Source organism: Lissotriton helveticus, chromosome 4_1 (assembly GCF_964261635.1).
Source record: "Lissotriton helveticus chromosome 4_1, aLisHel1.1, whole genome shotgun sequence".
NCBI lineage: Eukaryota > Metazoa > Chordata > Amphibia > Caudata > Salamandridae > Lissotriton > Lissotriton helveticus.
In genome coordinates, this window is record NC_136063.1 from 1671967945 (window position 1) to 1671990374 (window position 22430).

The following is a 22430-nucleotide window of genomic DNA, read 5'->3' on the forward strand; positions in this document are numbered from 1 at the left end:
GAATAACAATCGTGAAATTCAGACACACATATATTTACACTCTGATTTTCTAAAGTAAATCCATAACCATAAAGTAAAATCTTTCGAAAGACGTGTCAAAGGTAATAATCTGAATTTCTCTTTCAAAGAAATTCACAATTAAATGCACTGTGTAAGTCAAGCATGTTGTCATATAAGAAATCAGCAAAAATTAACTATGTCATTACTGGTCATATAGATGAGAGAGGAAATTAACCTAACGTTTAAATTGTGGATGGGAAACAACAGTTTTTAGTTTTCAGCTTCAATACATATGTTTATGAATAATTGATTTCTTTATATAGTCTTATCGCTATCTAGACGGATATAGCTATGTATACATAGATGCATACTTATACGTTGATAAGTATCAGTATAAAACATTGACGTTATGTTTTTCCAAGACCAAATTCTAAGAAATGGGTGAAATAGTAAATCTCATAATTCAAGCAGGTCCCACCGAGATTTGAACTCGGATCGCTGGATTCAGAGTCCAGAGTGCTAACCATTACACCATGGAACCCTCCCATACATGAGTCATTTTTCCATTGAGACAAAAGAGAGCGCATTAGTGCGGGGGCATTTCTTACATTGATGAAACGATATCTCTGTTCAATGCTCATAGTGTAAAGAGCTATAATGTGATTTGATTCTGTTCAGATACATTCTCCTTAACAGTGTTAAATATGCAAACGTTTATCAGGATAGGCAAGTTATATCATAATGATCATCTTTGACTGTAACATATTAAAACATTTTACATTTCCAAACTAATACACCCATTTCTTTGTCTCTCACATGGGCTGCGCCAAAGAGCAATGATTGGCACGTTGGACTTTGCATGCAAAGGTACCAGTCCAAATCTTGGGGGTACTATTTTATTACTCTTGACCTTTTCTATTTCTGTCACCTTTGTTTATTGATAGCTCAAATCCAACACCAGTAGGTTGAAAGAGACAATTATTGATTCCTTTCAAAACGTCCATCAGCTTGAACAAGTACCAGAAATACAAACATTATAATACGTTTACATCACATTCCTACACAAAATAGTGTGACATTAAGAAATCCTATCCTGTTTTTCTGAAATGCATTTCAGAGGCCTGATTCCCAGCATCCCTTTTTGAATCTTTCTGCGCTATTGATAAGGCGAATTTAGCACATTTTGAAAGAGAAGTGTTCTTAAATCAAACCTAGAGAACCACAATGACGGTATCATTCAGATAGTACAAATGTTTTTTGTATATTAGTATGGAAATTGTGAAATAAAACGTTTTTCATGCTGATTTTCAACAGTCGATCTGCAATCGTGAAACATAAGCTTTTGCTTGGAGGCCTCACAGGTACTTGTCTAATTTTCTATTTTAAGATTATTCACAAATCATATGATATGCTTTGTATAAATCAACTATATTGTTAGATCAAAATTGAGTAAAAAGTGACTATCTCAATTTCATGACATATAGAAGAGTAAGGAGAAGAAGCTCATGTTTCAAATGTGGAGAGGCAACAACTTGTCATTATTTTCACCTCTACTAATTATATGCATTTTTATAATGTATGTGTTTATGTTGTCCTATAAATATACAGAGACATATAGCAAGATATAGGGAGATACATACGTGTAAAGTGGATATGTACAAGTTTATAAGTAAATGAGATGTTTTTCCAATTAATAATTCTAAGAACTAAATGGAAAAGAAAATCGTAAAGTTTAGATAAGTCCCACTGTGATTTGTACTCAGATCCCGGTAGACAGAGTCTAGAGTGCTAAGCATGATACCATCAAACCACCTGTACCAGGTTGAGCTTTTCATTTTGAGAGAAGAGATTGCATTCACGGGGGAATCTTATATTTTATTGCAAAATCGTATCTCACATAAAAAGTACTGTTCAACAGAGTGATAGCGTTACTTGAGTCCTCTGGGCAACATCCTTCCCTAACATAGTTCAATATGCAAAAGTTGAACAGAATAGAAAAGTAATAACATTCTGTTGGTCTTTGACTGTAGAACATTAAAAACTTTGAAATGTTCACATTGCTGCAGCAATTTGCTCCCTTGTCACATGGGAGGTTCCATGGTGTAATGGTTAGCACTTTGGACTTTGAATCCAAGGATCCGAGTTCAAATCTCGGTGGGGCCACTTTCATGACTGTTGATCAAATCTTTTTCTGTCAAGTGTATTCATAAATATCACAAATCTAACACGGGTAGAGTGAAACATTAATTTATTGATTGTATTCTGAAAGTCTATTCGATGTGAGCATATGATAGAACTTTTAGAAAACATGGAAATTAAATGGCTCAAAATAATGAGACATTTTGCGAGCTGACTCTGTTTTCTCAAACTCATCACAGGGGGCTGATGCAAGATATTACTTTCTTAAATCTTACTGTTATTGATAAGGGGAAGATGGAACTTTTTAATTGGAAATCCTTCATTAAAACAAAACTTGAGGAATCAAATTGTGTATTATGGGGACAGAAGATATGACGTTTTGAATAACAATCGTGAAATTCAGACACACATATATTTACACTCTGATTTTCTAAAGTAAATCCATAACCATAAAGTAAAATCTTTCGAAAGACGTGTCAAAGGTAATAATCTGAATTTCTCTTTCAAAGAAATTCACAATTAAATGCACTGTGTAAGTCAAGCATGTTGTCATATAAGAAATCAGCAAAAATTAACTATGTCATTACTGGTCATATAGATGAGAGAGGAAATTAACCTAACGTTTAAATTGTGGATGGGAAACAACAGTTTTTAGTTTTCAGCTTCAATACATATGTTTATGAATAATTGATTTCTTTATATAGTCTTATCGCTATCTAGACGGATATAGCTATGTATACATAGATGCATACTTATACGTTGATAAGTATCAGTATAAAACATTGACGTTATGTTTTTCCAAGACCAAATTCTAAGAAATGGGTGAAATAGTAAATCTCATAATTCAAGCAGGTCCCACCGAGATTTGAACTCGGATCGCTGGATTCAGAGTCCAGAGTGCTAACCATTACACCATGGAACCCTCCCATACATGAGTCATTTTTCCATTGAGACAAAAGAGAGCGCATTAGTGCGGGGGCATTTCTTACATTGATGAAACGATATCTCTGTTGAATGCTCATAGTGTAAAGAGCTATAATGTGATTTGATTCTGTTCAGATACATTCTCCTTAACAGTGTTAAATATGCAAACGTTTATCAGGATAGGCAAGTTATATCATAATGATCATCTTTGACTGTAACATATTAAAACATTTTACATTTCCAAACTAATACACCCATTTCTTTGTCTCTCACATGGGCTGCGCCAAAGAGCAATGATTGGCACGTTGGACTTTGCATGCAAAGGTACCAGTCCAAATCTTGGGGGTACTATTTTATTACTCTTGACCTTTTCTATTTCTGTCACCTTTGTTTATTGATAGCTCAAATCCAACACCAGTAGGTTGAAAGAGACAATTATTGATTCCTTTCAAAACGTCCATCAGCTTGAACAAGTACCAGAAATACAAACATTATAATACGTTTACATCACATTCCTACACAAAATAGTGTGACATTAAGAAATCCTATCCTGTTTTTCTGAAATGCATTTCAGAGGCCTGATTCCCAGCATCCCTTTTTGAAGCTTTCTGCGCTATTGATAAGGCGAATTTAGCACATTTTGAAAGAGAAGTGTTCTTAAATCAAACCTAGAGAACCACAACGACGGTATCATTCAGATAGTACAAATGTTTTTTGTATATTAGTATGGAAATTGTGAAATAAAATGTTTTTCATGCTGATTTTCAACAGTCGATCTGCAATCGTGAAACATAAGCTTTTGCTTGGAGGCCTCACAGGTACTGATCTAATTTTCTCTTTTAAGATTATTCACAAATCATATGATATGCTTTGTATAAATCAACTATATTGTTAGATCAAAATTGAGTAAAAAGTGACTATCTCAATTTCATGACATATAGAAGAGTAAGGAGAAGAAGCTCATGTTTCAAATGTGGAGAGGCAACAACTTGTCATTATTTTCACCTCTACTAATTATATGCATTTTTATAATGTATGTGTTTATGTTGTCCTATAAATATACAGAGACATATAGCAAGATATAGGGAGATACATACGTGTAAAGTGGATATGTACAAGTTTATAAGTAAATGAGATGTTTTTCCAATTAATAATTCTAAGAACTAAATGGAAAAGAAAATCGTAAAGTTTAGATAAGTCCCACTGTGATTTGTACTCAGATCCCGGTAGACAGAGTCTAGAGTGCTAAGCATGATACCATCAAACCACCTGTACCAGGTTGAGCTTTTCATTTTGAGAGAAGAGATTGCATTCACGGGGGAATCTTATATTTTATTGCAAAATCGTATCTCACATAAAAAGTACTGTTCAACAGAGTGATAGCGTTACTTGAGTCCTCTGGGCAACATCCTTCCCTAACATAGTTCAATATGCAAAAGTTGAACAGAATAGAAAAGTAATAACATTCTGTTGGTCTTTGACTGTAGAACATTAAAAACTTTGAAATGTTCACATTGCTGCAGCAATTTGCTCCCTTGTCACATGGGAGGTTCCATGGTGTAATGGTTAGCACTTTGGACTTTGAATCCAAGGATCCGAGTTCAAATCTCGGTGGGGCCACTTTCATGACTGTTGATCAAATCTTTTTCTGTCAAGTGTATTCATAAATATCACAAATCTAACACGGGTAGAGTGAAACATTAATTTATTGATTGTATTCTGAAAGTCTATTCGATGTGAGCATATGATAGAACTTTTAGAAAACATGGAAATTAAATGGCTCAAAATAATGAGACATTTTGCGAGCTGACTCTGTTTTCTCAAACTCATCACAGGGGGCTGATGCAAGATATTACTTTCTTAAATCTTACTGTTATTGATAAGGGGAAGATGGAACTTTTTAATTGGAAATCCTTCATTAAAACAAAACTTGAGGAATCAAATTGTGTATTATGGGGACAGAAGATATGACGTTTTGAATAACAATCGTGAAATTCAGACACACATATATTTACACTCTGATTTTCTAAAGTAAATCCATAACCATAAAGTAAAATCTTTCGAAAGACGTGTCAAAGGTAATAATCTGAATTTCTCTTTCAAAGAAATTCACAATTAAATGCACTGTGTAAGTCAAGCATGTTGTCATATAAGAAATCAGCAAAAATTAACTATGTCATTACTGGTCATATAGATGAGAGAGGAAATTAACCTAACGTTTAAATTGTGGATGGGAAACAACAGTTTTTAGTTTTCAGCTTCAATACATATGTTTATGAATAATTGATTTCTTTATATAGTCTTATCGCTATCTAGACGGATATAGCTATGTATACATAGATGCATACTTATACGTTGATAAGTATCAGTATAAAACATTGACGTTATGTTTTTCCAAGACCAAATTCTAAGAAATGGGTGAAATAGTAAATCTCATAATTCAAGCAGGTCCCACCGAGATTTGAACTCGGATCGCTGGATTCAGAGTCCAGAGTGCTAACCATTACACCATGGAACCCTCCCATACATGAGTCATTTTTCCATTGAGACAAAAGAGAGCGCATTAGTGCGGGGGCATTTCTTACATTGATGAAACGATATCTCTGTTGAATGCTCATAGTGTAAAGAGCTATAATGTGATTTGATTCTGTTCAGATACATTCTCCTTAACAGTGTTAAATATGCAAACGTTTATCAGGATAGGCAAGTTATATCATAATGATCATCTTTGACTGTAACATATTAAAACATTTTACATTTCCAAACTAATACACCCATTTCTTTGTCTCTCACATGGGCTGCGCCAAAGAGCAATGATTGGCACGTTGGACTTTGCATGCAAAGGTACCAGTCCAAATCTTGGGGGTACTATTTTATTACTCTTGACCTTTTCTATTTCTGTCACCTTTGTTTATTGATAGCTCAAATCCAACACCAGTAGGTTGAAAGAGACAATTATTGATTCCTTTCAAAACGTCCATCAGCTTGAACAAGTACCAGAAATACAAACATTATAATACGTTTACATCACATTCCTACACAAAATAGTGTGACATTAAGAAATCCTATCCTGTTTTTCTGAAATGCATTTCAGAGGCCTGATTCCCAGCATCCCTTTTTGAAGCTTTCTGCGCTATTGATAAGGCGAATTTAGCACATTTTGAAAGAGAAGTGTTCTTAAATCAAACCTAGAGAACCACAATGACGGTATCATTCAGATAGTACAAATGTTTTTTGTATATTAGTATGGAAATTGTGAAATAAAATGTTTTTCATGCTGATTTTCAACAGTCGATCTGCAATCGTGAAACATAAGCTTTTGCTTGGAGGCCTCACAGGTACTGATCTAATTTTCTCTTTTAAGATTATTCACAAATCATATGATATGCTTTGTATAAATCAACTATATTGTTAGATCAAAATTGAGTAAAAAGTGACTATCTCAATTTCATGACATATAGAAGAGTAAGGAGAAGAAGCTCATGTTTCAAATGTGGAGAGGCAACAACTTGTCATTATTTTCACCTCTACTAATTATATGCATTTTTATAATGTATGTGTTTATGTTGTCCTATAAATATACAGAGACATATAGCAAGATATAGGGAGATACATACGTGTAAAGTGGATATGTACAAGTTTATAAGTAAATGAGATGTTTTTCCAATTAATAATTCTAAGAACTAAATGGAAAAGAAAATCGTAAAGTTTAGATAAGTCCCACTGTGATTTGTACTCAGATCCCGGTAGACAGAGTCTAGAGTGCTAAGCATGATACCATCAAACCACCTGTACCAGGTTGAGCTTTTCATTTTGAGAGAAGAGATTGCATTCACGGGGGAATCTTATATTTTATTGCAAAATCGTATCTCACATAAAAAGTACTGTTCAACAGAGTGATAGCGTTACTTGAGTCCTCTGGGCAACATCCTTCCCTAACATAGTTCAATATGCAAAAGTTGAACAGAATAGAAAAGTAATAACATTCTGTTGGTCTTTGACTGTAGAACATTAAAAACTTTGAAATGTTCACATTGCTGCAGCAATTTGCTCCCTTGTCACATGGGAGGTTCCATGGTGTAATGGTTAGCACTTTGGACTTTGAATCCAAGGATCCGAGTTCAAATCTCGGTGGGGCCACTTTCATGACTGTTGATCAAATCTTTTTCTGTCAAGTGTATTCATAAATATCACAAATCTAACACGGGTAGAGTGAAACATTAATTTATTGATTGTATTCTGAAAGTCTATTCGATGTGAGCATATGATAGAACTTTTAGAAAACATGGAAATTAAATGGCTCAAAATAATGAGACATTTTGCGAGCTGACTCTGTTTTCTCAAACTCATCACAGGGGGCTGATGCAAGATATTACTTTCTTAAATCTTACTGTTATTGATAAGGGGAAGATGGAACTTTTTAATTGGAAATCCTTCATTAAAACAAAACTTGAGGAATCAAATTGTGTATTATGGGGACAGAAGATATGACGTTTTGAATAACAATCGTGAAATTCAGACACACATATATTTACACTCTGATTTTCTAAAGTAAATCCATAACCATAAAGTAAAATCTTTCGAAAGACGTGTCAAAGGTAATAATCTGAATTTCTCTTTCAAAGAAATTCACAATTAAATGCACTGTGTAAGTCAAGCATGTTGTCATATAAGAAATCAGCAAAAATTAACTATGTCATTACTGGTCATATAGATGAGAGAGGAAATTAACCTAACGTTTAAATTGTGGATGGGAAACAACAGTTTTTAGTTTTCAGCTTCAATACATATGTTTATGAATAATTGATTTCTTTATATAGTCTTATCGCTATCTAGACGGATATAGCTATGTATACATAGATGCATACTTATACGTTGATAAGTATCAGTATAAAACATTGACGTTATGTTTTTCCAAGACCAAATTCTAAGAAATGGGTGAAATAGTAAATCTCATAATTCAAGCAGGTCCCACCGAGATTTGAACTCGGATCGCTGGATTCAGAGTCCAGAGTGCTAACCATTACACCATGGAACCCTCCCATACATGAGTCATTTTTCCATTGAGACAAAAGAGAGCGCATTAGTGCGGGGGCATTTCTTACATTGATGAAACGATATCTCTGTTGAATGCTCATAGTGTAAAGAGCTATAATGTGATTTGATTCTGTTCAGATACATTCTCCTTAACAGTGTTAAATATGCAAACGTTTATCAGGATAGGCAAGTTATATCATAATGATCATCTTTGACTGTAACATATTAAAACATTTTACATTTCCAAACTAATACACCCATTTCTTTGTCTCTCACATGGGCTGCGCCAAAGAGCAATGATTGGCACGTTGGACTTTGCATGCAAAGGTACCAGTCCAAATCTTGGGGGTACTATTTTATTACTCTTGACCTTTTCTATTTCTGTCACCTTTGTTTATTGATAGCTCAAATCCAACACCAGTAGGTTGAAAGAGACAATTATTGATTCCTTTCAAAACGTCCATCAGCTTGAACAAGTACCAGAAATACAAACATTATAATACGTTTACATCACATTCCTACACAAAATAGTGTGACATTAAGAAATCCTATCCTGTTTTTCTGAAATGCATTTCAGAGGCCTGATTCCCAGCATCCCTTTTTGAAGCTTTCTGCGCTATTGATAAGGCGAATTTAGCACATTTTGAAAGAGAAGTGTTCTTAAATCAAACCTAGAGAACCACAATGACGGTATCATTCAGATAGTACAAATGTTTTTTTGTATATTAGTATGGAAATTGTGAAATAAAATGTTTTTCATGCTGATTTTCAACAGTCGATCTGCAATCGTGAAACATAAGCTTTTGCTTGGAGGCCTCACAGGTACTGATCTAATTTTCTCTTTTAAGATTATTCACAAATCATATGATATGCTTTGTATAAATCAACTATATTGTTAGATCAAAATTGAGTAAAAAGTGACTATCTCAATTTCATGACATATAGAAGAGTAAGGAGAAGAAGCTCATGTTTCAAATGTGGAGAGGCAACAACTTGTCATTATTTTCACCTCTACTAATTATATGCATTTTTATAATGTATGTGTTTATGTTGTCCTATAAATATACAGAGACATATAGCAAGATATAGGGAGATACATACGTGTAAAGTGGATATGTACAAGTTTATAAGTAAATGAGATGTTTTTCCAATTAATAATTCTAAGAACTAAATGGAAAAGAAAATCGTAAAGTTTAGATAAGTCCCACTGTGATTTGTACTCAGATCCCGGTAGACAGAGTCTAGAGTGCTAAGCATGATACCATCAAACCACCTGTACCAGGTTGAGCTTTTCATTTTGAGAGAAGAGATTGCATTCACGGGGGAATCTTATATTTTATTGCAAAATCGTATCTCACATAAAAAGTACTGTTCAACAGAGTGATAGCGTTACTTGAGTCCTCTGGGCAACATCCTTCCCTAACATAGTTCAATATGCAAAAGTTGAACAGAATAGAAAAGTAATAACATTCTGTTGGTCTTTGACTGTAGAACATTAAAAACTTTGAAATGTTCACATTGCTGCAGCAATTTGCTCCCTTGTCACATGGGAGGTTCCATGGTGTAATGGTTAGCACTTTGGACTTTGAATCCAAGGATCCGAGTTCAAATCTCGGTGGGGCCACTTTCATGACTGTTGATCAAATCTTTTTCTGTCAAGTGTATTCATAAATATCACAAATCTAACACGGGTAGAGTGAAACATTAATTTATTGATTGTATTCTGAAAGTCTATTCGATGTGAGCATATGATAGAACTTTTAGAAAACATGGAAATTAAATGGCTCAAAATAATGAGACATTTTGCGAGCTGACTCTGTTTTCTCAAACTCATCACAGGGGGCTGATGCAAGATATTACTTTCTTAAATCTTACTGTTATTGATAAGGGGAAGATGGAACTTTTTAATTGGAAATCCTTCATTAAAACAAAACTTGAGGAATCAAATTGTGTATTATGGGGACAGAAGATATGACGTTTTGAATAACAATCGTGAAATTCAGACACACATATATTTACACTCTGATTTTCTAAAGTAAATCCATAACCATAAAGTAAAATCTTTCGAAAGACGTGTCAAAGGTAATAATCTGAATTTCTCTTTCAAAGAAATTCACAATTAAATGCACTGTGTAAGTCAAGCATGTTGTCATATAAGAAATCAGCAAAAATTAACTATGTCATTACTGGTCATATAGATGAGAGAGGAAATTAACCTAACGTTTAAATTGTGGATGGGAAACAACAGTTTTTAGTTTTCAGCTTCAATACATATGTTTATGAATAATTGATTTCTTTATATAGTCTTATCGCTATCTAGACGGATATAGCTATGTATACATAGATGCATACTTATACGTTGATAAGTATCAGTATAAAACATTGACGTTATGTTTTTCCAAGACCAAATTCTAAGAAATGGGTGAAATAGTAAATCTCATAATTCAAGCAGGTCCCACCGAGATTTGAACTCGGATCGCTGGATTCAGAGTCCAGAGTGCTAACCATTACACCATGGAACCCTCCCATACATGAGTCATTTTTCCATTGAGACAAAAGAGAGCGCATTAGTGCGGGGGCATTTCTTACATTGATGAAACGATATCTCTGTTGAATGCTCATAGTGTAAAGAGCTATAATGTGATTTGATTCTGTTCAGATACATTCTCCTTAACAGTGTTAAATATGCAAACGTTTATCAGGATAGGCAAGTTATATCATAATGATCATCTTTGACTGTAACATATTAAAACATTTTACATTTCCAAACTAATACACCCATTTCTTTGTCTCTCACATGGGCTGCGCCAAAGAGCAATGATTGGCACGTTGGACTTTGCATGCAAAGGTACCAGTCCAAATCTTGGGGGTACTATTTTATTACTCTTGACCTTTTCTATTTCTGTCACCTTTGTTTATTGATAGCTCAAATCCAACACCAGTAGGTTGAAAGAGACAATTATTGATTCCTTTCAAAACGTCCATCAGCTTGAACAAGTACCAGAAATACAAACATTATAATACGTTTACATCACATTCCTACACAAAATAGTGTGACATTAAGAAATCCTATCCTGTTTTTCTGAAATGCATTTCAGAGGCCTGATTCCCAGCATCCCTTTTTGAAGCTTTCTGCGCTATTGATAAGGCGAATTTAGCACATTTTGAAAGAGAAGTGTTCTTAAATCAAACCTAGAGAACCACAATGACGGTATCATTCAGATAGTACAAATGTTTTTTGTATATTAGTATGGAAATTGTGAAATAAAATGTTTTTCATGCTGATTTTCAACAGTCGATCTGCAATCGTGAAACATAAGCTTTTGCTTGGAGGCCTCACAGGTACTGATCTAATTTTCTCTTTTAAGATTATTCACAAATCATATGATATGCTTTGTATAAATCAACTATATTGTTAGATCAAAATTGAGTAAAAAGTGACTATCTCAATTTCATGACATATAGAAGAGTAAGGAGAAGAAGCTCATGTTTCAAATGTGGAGAGGCAACAACTTGTCATTATTTTCACCTCTACTAATTATATGCATTTTTATAATGTATGTGTTTATGTTGTCCTATAAATATACAGAGACATATAGCAAGATATAGGGAGATACATACGTGTAAAGTGGATATGTACAAGTTTATAAGTAAATGAGATGTTTTTCCAATTAATAATTCTAAGAACTAAATGGAAAAGAAAATCGTAAAGTTTAGATAAGTCCCACTGTGATTTGTACTCAGATCCCGGTAGACAGAGTCTAGAGTGCTAAGCATGATACCATCAAACCACCTGTACCAGGTTGAGCTTTTCATTTTGAGAGAAGAGATTGCATTCACGGGGGAATCTTATATTTTATTGCAAAATCGTATCTCACATAAAAAGTACTGTTCAACAGAGTGATAGCGTTACTTGAGTCCTCTGGGCAACATCCTTCCCTAACATAGTTCAATATGCAAAAGTTGAACAGAATAGAAAAGTAATAACATTCTGTTGGTCTTTGACTGTAGAACATTAAAAACTTTGAAATGTTCACATTGCTGCAGCAATTTGCTCCCTTGTCACATGGGAGGTTCCATGGTGTAATGGTTAGCACTTTGGACTTTGAATCCAAGGATCCGAGTTCAAATCTCGGTGGGGCCACTTTCATGACTGTTGATCAAATCTTTTTCTGTCAAGTGTATTCATAAATATCACAAATCTAACACGGGTAGAGTGAAACATTAATTTATTGATTGTATTCTGAAAGTCTATTCGATGTGAGCATATGATAGAACTTTTAGAAAACATGGAAATTAAATGGCTCAAAATAATGAGACATTTTGCGAGCTGACTCTGTTTTCTCAAACTCATCACAGGGGGCTGATGCAAGATATTACTTTCTTAAATCTTACTGTTATTGATAAGGGGAAGATGGAACTTTTTAATTGGAAATCCTTCATTAAAACAAAACTTGAGGAATCAAATTGTGTATTATGGGGATAGAAGATATGACGTTTTGAATAACAATCGTGAAATTCAGACACACATATATTTACACTCTGATTTTCTAAAGTAAATCCATAACCATAAAGTAAAATCTTTCGAAAGACGTGTCAAAGGTAATAATCTGAATTTCTCTTTCAAAGAAATTCACAATTAAATGCACTGTGTAAGTCAAGCATGTTGTCATATAAGAAATCAGCAAAAATTAACTATGTCATTACTGGTCATATAGATGAGAGAGGAAATTAACCTAACGTTTAAATTGTGGATGGGAAACAACAGTTTTTAGTTTTCAGCTTCAATACATATGTTTATGAATAATTGATTTCTTTATATAGTCTTATCGCTATCTAGACGGATATAGCTATGTATACATAGATGCATACTTATACGTTGATAAGTATCAGTATAAAACATTGACGTTATGTTTTTCCAAGACCAAATTCTAAGAAATGGGTGAAATAGTAAATCTCATAATTCAAGCAGGTCCCACCGAGATTTGAACTCGGATCGCTGGATTCAGAGTCCAGAGTGCTAACCATTACACCATGGAACCCTCCCATACATGAGTCATTTTTCCATTGAGACAAAAGAGAGCGCATTAGTGCGGGGGCATTTCTTACATTGATGAAACGATATCTCTGTTGAATGCTCATAGTGTAAAGAGCTATAATGTGATTTGATTCTGTTCAGATACATTCTCCTTAACAGTGTTAAATATGCAAACGTTTATCAGGATAGGCAAGTTATATCATAATGATCATCTTTGACTGTAACATATTAAAACATTTTACATTTCCAAACTAATACACCCATTTCTTTGTCTCTCACATGGGCTGCGCCAAAGAGCAATGATTGGCACGTTGGACTTTGCATGCAAAGGTACCAGTCCAAATCTTGGGGGTACTATTTTATTACTCTTGACCTTTTCTATTTCTGTCACCTTTGTTTATTGATAGCTCAAATCCAACACCAGTAGGTTGAAAGAGACAATTATTGATTCCTTTCAAAACGTCCATCAGCTTGAACAAGTACCAGAAATACAAACATTATAATACGTTTACATCACATTCCTACACAAAATAGTGTGACATTAAGAAATCCTATCCTGTTTTTCTGAAATGCATTTCAGAGGCCTGATTCCCAGCATCCCTTTTTGAAGCTTTCTGCGCTATTGATAAGGCGAATTTAGCACATTTTGAAAGAGAAGTGTTCTTAAATCAAACCTAGAGAACCACAATGACGGTATCATTCAGATAGTACAAATGTTTTTTGTATATTAGTATGGAAATTGTGAAATAAAATGTTTTTCATGCTGATTTTCAACAGTCGATCTGCAATCGTGAAACATAAGCTTTTGCTTGGAGGCCTCACAGGTACTGATCTAATTTTCTCTTTTAAGATTATTCACAAATCATATGATATGCTTTGTATAAATCAACTATATTGTTAGATCAAAATTGAGTAAAAAGTGACTATCTCAATTTCATGACATATAGAAGAGTAAGGAGAAGAAGCTCATGTTTCAAATGTGGAGAGGCAACAACTTGTCATTATTTTCACCTCTACTAATTATATGCATTTTTATAATGTATGTGTTTATGTTGTCCTATAAATATACAGAGACATATAGCAAGATATAGGGAGATACATACGTGTAAAGTGGATATGTACAAGTTTATAAGTAAATGAGATGTTTTTCCAATTAATAATTCTAAGAACTAAATGGAAAAGAAAATCGTAAAGTTTAGATAAGTCCCACTGTGATTTGTACTCAGATCCCGGTAGACAGAGTCTAGAGTGCTAAGCATGATACCATCAAACCACCTGTACCAGGTTGAGCTTTTCATTTTGAGAGAAGAGATTGCATTCACGGGGGAATCTTATATTTTATTGCAAAATCGTATCTCACATAAAAAGTACTGTTCAACAGAGTGATAGCGTTACTTGAGTCCTCTGGGCAACATCCTTCCCTAACATAGTTCAATATGCAAAAGTTGAACAGAATAGAAAAGTAATAACATTCTGTTGGTCTTTGACTGTAGAACATTAAAAACTTTGAAATGTTCACATTGCTGCAGCAATTTGCTCCCTTGTCACATGGGAGGTTCCATGGTGTAATGGTTAGCACTTTGGACTTTGAATCCAAGGATCCGAGTTCAAATCTCGGTGGGGCCACTTTCATGACTGTTGATCAAATCTTTTTCTGTCAAGTGTATTCATAAATATCACAAATCTAACACGGGTAGAGTGAAACATTAATTTATTGATTGTATTCTGAAAGTCTATTCGATGTGAGCATATGATAGAACTTTTAGAAAACATGGAAATTAAATGGCTCAAAATAATGAGACATTTTGTGAGCTGACTCTGTTTTCTCAAACTCATCACAGGGGGCTGATGCAAGATATTACTTTCTTAAATCTTACTGTTATTGATAAGGGGAAGATGGAACTTTTTAATTGGAAATCCTTCATTAAAACAAAACTTGAGGAATCAAATTGTGTATTATGGGGACAGAAGATATGACGTTTTGAATAACAATCGTGAAATTCAGACACACATATATTTACACTCTGATTTTCTAAAGTAAATCCATAACCATAAAGTAAAATCTTTCGAAAGACGTGTCAAAGGTAATAATCTGAATTTCTCTTTCAAAGAAATTCACAATTAAATGCACTGTGTAAGTCAAGCATGTTGTCATATAAGAAATCAGCAAAAATTAACTATGTCATTACTGGTCATATAGATGAGAGAGGAAATTAACCTAACGTTTAAATTGTGGATGGGAAACAACAGTTTTTAGTTTTCAGCTTCAATACATATGTTTATGAATAATTGATTTCTTTATATAGTCTTATCGCTATCTAGACGGATATAGCTATGTATACATAGATGCATACTTATACGTTGATAAGTATCAGTATAAAACATTGACGTTATGTTTTTCCAAGACCAAATTCTAAGAAATGGGTGAAATAGTAAATCTCATAATTCAAGCAGGTCCCACCGAGATTTGAACTCGGATCGCTGGATTCAGAGTCCAGAGTGCTAACCATTACACCATGGAACCCTCCCATACATGAGTCATTTTTCCATTGAGACAAAAGAGAGCGCATTAGTGCGGGGGCATTTCTTACATTGATGAAACGATATCTCTGTTCAATGCTCATAGTGTAAAGAGCTATAATGTGATTTGATTGTGTTCAGATACATTCTCCTTAACAGTGTTAAATATGCAAACGTTTATCAGGATAGGCAAGTTATATCATAATGATCATCTTTGACTGTAACATATTAAAACATTTTACATTTCCAAACTAATACACCCATTTCTTTGTCTCTCACATGGGCTGCGCCAAAGAGCAATGATTGGCACGTTGGACTTTGCATGCAAAGGTACCAGTCCAAATCTTGGGGGTACTATTTTATTACTCTTGACCTTTTCTATTTCTGTCACCTTTGTTTATTGATAGCTCAAATCCAACACCAGTAGGTTGAAAGAGACAATTATTGATTCCTTTCAAAACGTCCATCAGCTTGAACAAGTACCAGAAATACAAACATTATAATACGTTTACATCACATTCCTACACAAAATAGTGTGACATTAAGAAATCCTATCCTGTTTTTCTGAAATGCATTTCAGAGGCCTGATTCCCAGCATCCCTTTTTGAAGCTTTCTGCGCTATTGATAAGGCGAATTTAGCACATTTTGAAAGAGAAGTGTTCTTAAATCAAACCTAGAGAACCACAATGACGGTATCATTCAGATAGTACAAATGTTTTTTGTATATTAGTATGGAAATTGTGAAATAAAATGTTTTTCATGCTGATTTTCAACAGTCGATCTGCAATCGTGAAACATAAGCTTTTGCTTGGAGGCCTCACAGGTACTGATCTAATTTTCTCTTTTAAGATTATTCACAAATCATATGATATGCTTTGTATAAATCAACTATATTGTTAGATCAAAATTGAGTAAAAAGTGACTATCTCAATTTCATGACATATAGAAGAGTAAGGAGAAGAAGCTCATGTTTCAAATGTGGAGAGGCAACAACTTGTCATTATTTTCACCTCTACTAATTATATGCATTTTTATAATGTATGTGTTTATGTTGTCCTATAAATATACAGAGACATATAGCAAGATATAGGGAGATACATACGTGTAAAGTGGATATGTACAAGTTTATAAGTAAATGAGATGTTTTTCCAATTAATAATTCTAAGAACTAAATGGAAAAGAAAATCGTAAAGTTTAGATAAGTCCCACTGTGATTTGTACTCAGATCCCGGTAGACAGAGTCTAGAGTGCTAAGCATGATACCATCAAACCACCTGTACCAGGTTGAGCTTTTCATTTTGAGAGAAGAGATTGCATTCACGGGGGAATCTTATATTTTATTGCAAAATCGTATCTCACATAAAAAGTACTGTTCAACAGAGTGATAGCGTTACTTGAGTCCTCTGGGCAACATCCTTCCCTAACATAGTTCAATATGCAAAAGTTGAACAGAATAGAAAAGTAATAACATTCTGTTGGTCTTTGACTGTAGAACATTAAAAACTTTGAAATGTTCACATTGCTGCAGCAATTTGCTGCCTTGTCACATGGGAGGTTCCATGGTGTAATGGTTAGCACTTTGGACTTTGAATCCAAGGATCCGAGTTCAAATCTCGGTGGGGCCACTTTCATGACTGTTGATCAAATCTTTTTCTGTCAAGTGTATTCATAAATATCACAAATCTAACACGGGTAGAGTGAAACATTAATTTATTGATTGTATTCTGAAAGTCTATTCGATGTGAGCATATGATAGAACTTTTAGAAAACATGGAAATTAAATGGCTCAAAATAATGAGACATTTTGCGAGCTGACTCTGTTTTCTCAAACTCATCACAGGGGGCTGATGCAAGATATTACTTTCTTAAATCTTACTGTTATTGATAAGGGGAAGATGGAACTTTTTAATTGGAAATCCTTCATTAAAACAAAACTTGAGGAATCAAATTGTGTATTATGGGGACAGAAGATATGACGTTTTGAATAACAATCGTGAAATTCAGACACACATATATTTACACTCTGATTTTCTAAAGTAAATCCATAACCATAAAGTAAAATCTTTCGAAAGACGTGTCAAAGGTAATAATCTGAATTTCTCTTTCAAAGAAATTCACAATTAAATGCACTGTGTAAGTCAAGCATGTTGTCATATAAGAAATCAGCAAAAATTAACTATGTCATTACTGGTCATATAGATGAGAGAGGAAATTAACCTAACGTTTAAATTGTGGATGGGAAACAACAGTTTTTAGTTTTCAGCTTCAATACATATGTTTATGAATAATTGATTTCTTTATATAGTCTTATCGCTATCTAGACGGATATAGCTATGTATACATAGATGCATACTTATACGTTGATAAGTATCAGTATAAAACATTGACGTTATGTTTTTCCAAGACCAAATTCTAAGAAATGGGTGAAATAGTAAATCTCATAATTCAAGCAGGTCCCACCGAGATTTGAACTCGGATCGCTGGATTCAGAGTCCAGAGTGCTAACCATTACACCATGGAACCCTCCCATACATGAGTCATTTTTCCATTGAGACAAAAGAGAGCGCATTAGTGCGGGGGCATTTCTTACATTGATGAAACGATATCTCTGTTGAATGCTCATAGTGTAAAGAGCTATAATGTGATTTGATTCTGTTCAGATACATTCTCCTTAACAGTGTTAAATATGCAAACGTTTATCAGGATAGGCAAGTTATATCATAATGATCATCTTTGACTGTAACATATTAAAACATTTTACATTTCCAAACTAATACACCCATTTCTTTGTCTCTCACATGGGCTGCGCCAAAGAGCAATGATTGGCACGTTGGACTTTGCATGCAAAGGTACCAGTCCAAATCTTGGGGGTACTATTTTATTACTCTTGACCTTTTCTATTTCTGTCACCTTTGTTTATTGATAGCTCAAATCCAACACCAGTAGGTTGAAAGAGACAATTATTGATTCCTTTCAAAACGTCCATCAGCTTGAACAAGTACCAGAAATACAAACATTATAATACGTTTACATCACATTCCTACACAAAATAGTGTGACATTAAGAAATCCTATCCTGTTTTTCTGAAATGCATTTCAGAGGCCTGATTCCCAGCATCCCTTTTTGAAGCTTTCTGCGCTATTGATAAGGCGAATTTAGCACATTTTGAAAGAGAAGTGTTCTTAAATCAAACCTAGAGAACCACAATGACGGTATCATTCAGATAGTACAAATGTTTTTTGTATATTAGTATGGAAATTGTGAAATAAAATGTTTTTCATGCTGATTTTCAACAGTCGATCTGCAATCGTGAAACATAAGCTTTTGCTTGGAGGCCTCACAGGTACTGATCTAATTTTCTCTTTTAAGATTATTCACAAATCATATGATATGCTTTGTATAAATCAACTATATTGTTAGATCAAAATTGAGTAAAAAGTGACTATCTCAATTTCATGACATATAGAAGAGTAAGGAGAAGAAGCTCATGTTTCAAATGTGGAGAGGCAACAACTTGTCATTATTTTCACCTCTACTAATTATATGCATTTTTATAATGTATGTGTTTATGTTGTCCTATAAATATACAGAGACATATAGCAAGATATAGGGAGATACATACGTGTAAAGTGGATATGTACAAGTTTATAAGTAAATGAGATGTTTTTCCAATTAATAATTCTAAGAACTAAATGGAAAAGAAAATCGTAAAGTTTAGATAAGTCCCACTGTGATTTGTACTCAGATCCCGGTAGACAGAGTCTAGAGTGCTAAGCATGATACCATCAAACCACCTGTACCAGGTTGAGCTTTTCATTTTGAGAGAAGAGATTGCATTCACGGGGGAATCTTATATTTTATTGCAAAATCGTATCTCACATAAAAAGTACTGTTCAACAGAGTGATAGCGTTACTTGAGTCCTCTGGGCAACATCCTTCCCTAACATAGTTCAATATGCAAAAGTTGAACAGAATAGAAAAGTAATAACATTCTGTTGGTCTTTGACTGTAGAACATTAAAAACTTTGAAATGTTCACATTGCTGCAGCAATTTGCTGCCTTGTCACATGGGAGGTTCCATGGTGTAATGGTTAGCACTTTGGACTTTGAATCCAAGGATCCGAGTTCAAATCTCGGTGGGGCCACTTTCATGACTGTTGATCAAATCTTTTTCTGTCAAGTGTATTCATAAATATCACAAATCTAACACGGGTAGAGTGAAACATTAATTTATTGATTGTATTCTGAAAGTCTATTCGATGTGAGCATATGATAGAACTTTTAGAAAACATGGAAATTAAATGGCTCAAAATAATGAGACATTTTGCGAGCTGACTCTGTTTTCTCAAACTCATCACAGGGGGCTGATGCAAGATATTACTTTCTTAAATCTTACTGTTATTGATAAGGGGAAGATGGAACTTTTTAATTGGAAATCCTTCATTAAAACAAAACTTGAGGAATCAAATTGTGTATTATGGGGACAGAAGATATGACGTTTTGAATAACAATCGTGAAATTCAGACACACATATATTTACACTCTGATTTTCTAAAGTAAATCCATAACCATAAAGTAAAATCTTTCGAAAGACGTGTCAAAGGTAATAATCTGAATTTCTCTTTCAAAGAAATTCACAATTAAATGCACTGTGTAAGTCAAGCATGTTGTCATATAAGAAATCAGCAAAAATTAACTATGTCATTACTGGTCATATAGATGAGAGAGGAAATTAACCTAACGTTTAAATTGTGGATGGGAAACAACAGTTTTTAGTTTTCAGCTTCAATACATATGTTTATGAATAATTGATTTCTTTATATAGTCTTATCGCTATCTAGACGGATATAGCTATGTATACATAGATGCATACTTATACGTTGATAAGTATCAGTATAAAACATTGACGTTATGTTTTTCCAAGACCAAATTCTAAGAAATGGGTGAAATAGTAAATCTCATAATTCAAGCAGGTCCCACCGAGCTTGGACTTGGATCGCTGGATTCAGAGTCCAGAGTGCTAACCATTACACCATGGAACCCTCCCATACATGAGTCATTTTTCCATTGAGACAAAAGAGAGCGCATTAGTGCGGGGCATTTCTTACATTGATGAAACGATATCTCTGTTGAATGCTCATAGTGTAAAGAGCTATAATGTGATTTGATTCTGTTCAGATACATTCTCCTTAACAGTGTTAAATATGCAAACGTTTATCAGGATAGGCAAGTTATATCATAATGATCATCTTTGACTGTAACATATTAAAACATTTTACATTTCCAAACTAATACACCCATTTCTTTGTCTCTCAAATGGGCTGCGCCAAAGAGCAATGATTGGCACGTTGGACTTTGCATGCAAAGGTACCAGTCCAAATCTTGGGGGTACTATTTTATTACTCTTGACCTTTTCTATTTCTGTCACCTTTGTTTATTGATAGCTCAAATCCAACACCAGTAGGTTGAAAGAGACAATTATTGATTCCTTTCAAAACGTCCATCAGCTTGAACAAGTTACAGAAATACAAACATTATAATACGTTTACATCACATTCCTACACAAAATAGTGTGACATTAAGAAATCCTATCCTGTTTTTCTGAAATGCATTTCAGAGGCCTGATTCCCAGCATCCCTTTTTGAAGCTTTCTGCGCTATTGATAAGGCGAATTTAGCACATTTTGAAAGAGAAGTGTTCTTAAATCAAACCTAGAGAACCACAATGACGGTATCATTCAGATAGTACAAATGTTTTTTGTATATTAGTATGGAAATTGTGAAATAAAACGTTTTTCATGCTGATTTTCAACAGTCGATCTGCAATCGTGAAACATAAGCTTTTGCTTGGAGGCCTCACAGGTACTGATCTAATTTTCTCTTTTAAGATTATTCACAAATCATATGATATGCTTTGTATAAATCAACTATATTGTTAGATCAAAATTGAGTAAAAAGTGACTATCTCAATTTCATGACATATAGAAGAGTAAGGAGAAGAAGCTCATGTTTCAAATGTGGAGAGGCAACAACTTTTCATTATTTTCACCTCTACTAATTATATGCATTTTTATAATGTATGTGTTTATGTTGTCCTATAAATATACAGAGACATATAGCAAGATATAGGGAGATACATACGTGTAAAGTGGATATGTACAAGTTTATAAGTAAATGAGATGTTTTTCCAATTAATAATTCTAAGAACTGAATGGAAAAGAAAATCGTAAAGTTTAGATAAGTCCCACTGTGATTTGTACTCAGATCCCGGTTTTCAGAGTCTAGAGTGCTAAGCATGATACCATCAAACCACCTGTACCAGGTTGAGCTTTTCATTTTGAGAGAAGAGATTGCATTCACGGGGGAATCTTATATTTTATTGCAAAATCGTATCTCACATAAAAAGTACTGTTCAACAGAGTGATAGCGTTACTTGAGTCCTCTGGGCAACATCCTTCCCTAACATAGTTCAATATGCAAAAGTTGAACAGAATAGAAAAGTAATAACATTCTGTTGGTCTTTGACTGTAGAACATTAAAAACTTTGAAATGTTCACATTGCTGCAGCAATTTGCTCCCTTGTCACATGGGAGGTTCCATGGTGTAATGGTTAGCACTTTGGACTTTGAATCCAAGGATCCGAGTTCAAATCTCGGTGGGACCACTTTCATGACTGTTGATCAAATCTTTTTCTGTCAAGTGTATTCATAAATATCACAAATCTAACACGGGTAGAGTGAAACATTAATCTATTGATTGTATTCTGAAAGTC

General features: G+C 34.0%; 17 non-coding genes across 17 annotated transcripts; 9 read left to right on the plus strand and 8 right to left on the minus strand.

The window, feature by feature from the left end:
* Positions 1-469: 469 nt before the first annotated feature.
* On the minus strand, positions 470-541 carry TRNAQ-CUG (transfer RNA glutamine (anticodon CUG)). Its single transcript has one exon. It is a non-coding gene; the product is annotated as a tRNA-Gln (tRNA).
* Positions 542-2091: 1550 nt separating this feature from the next.
* TRNAQ-UUG (transfer RNA glutamine (anticodon UUG)) lies at positions 2092-2163 on the plus strand. Its single transcript has one exon. It is a non-coding gene; the product is annotated as a tRNA-Gln (tRNA).
* Positions 2164-2989: 826 nt separating this feature from the next.
* Positions 2990-3061, minus strand: TRNAQ-CUG (transfer RNA glutamine (anticodon CUG)). The gene has a single exon. It is a non-coding gene; the product is annotated as a tRNA-Gln (tRNA).
* Positions 3062-4611: 1550 nt separating this feature from the next.
* On the plus strand, positions 4612-4683 carry TRNAQ-UUG (transfer RNA glutamine (anticodon UUG)). The gene has a single exon. It is a non-coding gene; the product is annotated as a tRNA-Gln (tRNA).
* An 826-nt stretch (positions 4684-5509) lies between these two features.
* On the minus strand, positions 5510-5581 carry TRNAQ-CUG (transfer RNA glutamine (anticodon CUG)). The gene has a single exon. It is a non-coding gene; the product is annotated as a tRNA-Gln (tRNA).
* A 1550-nt stretch (positions 5582-7131) lies between these two features.
* On the plus strand, positions 7132-7203 carry TRNAQ-UUG (transfer RNA glutamine (anticodon UUG)). Its single transcript has one exon. It is a non-coding gene; the product is annotated as a tRNA-Gln (tRNA).
* An 826-nt stretch (positions 7204-8029) lies between these two features.
* On the minus strand, positions 8030-8101 carry TRNAQ-CUG (transfer RNA glutamine (anticodon CUG)). Its single transcript has one exon. It is a non-coding gene; the product is annotated as a tRNA-Gln (tRNA).
* A 1551-nt stretch (positions 8102-9652) lies between these two features.
* Positions 9653-9724, plus strand: TRNAQ-UUG (transfer RNA glutamine (anticodon UUG)). Its single transcript has one exon. It is a non-coding gene; the product is annotated as a tRNA-Gln (tRNA).
* Positions 9725-10550: 826 nt separating this feature from the next.
* TRNAQ-CUG (transfer RNA glutamine (anticodon CUG)) lies at positions 10551-10622 on the minus strand. The gene has a single exon. It is a non-coding gene; the product is annotated as a tRNA-Gln (tRNA).
* Positions 10623-12172: 1550 nt separating this feature from the next.
* TRNAQ-UUG (transfer RNA glutamine (anticodon UUG)) lies at positions 12173-12244 on the plus strand. The gene has a single exon. It is a non-coding gene; the product is annotated as a tRNA-Gln (tRNA).
* An 826-nt stretch (positions 12245-13070) lies between these two features.
* Positions 13071-13142, minus strand: TRNAQ-CUG (transfer RNA glutamine (anticodon CUG)). The gene has a single exon. It is a non-coding gene; the product is annotated as a tRNA-Gln (tRNA).
* Positions 13143-14692: 1550 nt separating this feature from the next.
* On the plus strand, positions 14693-14764 carry TRNAQ-UUG (transfer RNA glutamine (anticodon UUG)). Its single transcript has one exon. It is a non-coding gene; the product is annotated as a tRNA-Gln (tRNA).
* An 826-nt stretch (positions 14765-15590) lies between these two features.
* On the minus strand, positions 15591-15662 carry TRNAQ-CUG (transfer RNA glutamine (anticodon CUG)). Its single transcript has one exon. It is a non-coding gene; the product is annotated as a tRNA-Gln (tRNA).
* A 1550-nt stretch (positions 15663-17212) lies between these two features.
* On the plus strand, positions 17213-17284 carry TRNAQ-UUG (transfer RNA glutamine (anticodon UUG)). Its single transcript has one exon. It is a non-coding gene; the product is annotated as a tRNA-Gln (tRNA).
* Positions 17285-18110: 826 nt separating this feature from the next.
* Positions 18111-18182, minus strand: TRNAQ-CUG (transfer RNA glutamine (anticodon CUG)). Its single transcript has one exon. It is a non-coding gene; the product is annotated as a tRNA-Gln (tRNA).
* Positions 18183-19732: 1550 nt separating this feature from the next.
* On the plus strand, positions 19733-19804 carry TRNAQ-UUG (transfer RNA glutamine (anticodon UUG)). Its single transcript has one exon. It is a non-coding gene; the product is annotated as a tRNA-Gln (tRNA).
* Positions 19805-22250: 2446 nt separating this feature from the next.
* On the plus strand, positions 22251-22322 carry TRNAQ-UUG (transfer RNA glutamine (anticodon UUG)). Its single transcript has one exon. It is a non-coding gene; the product is annotated as a tRNA-Gln (tRNA).
* Positions 22323-22430: the final 108 nt, after the last annotated feature.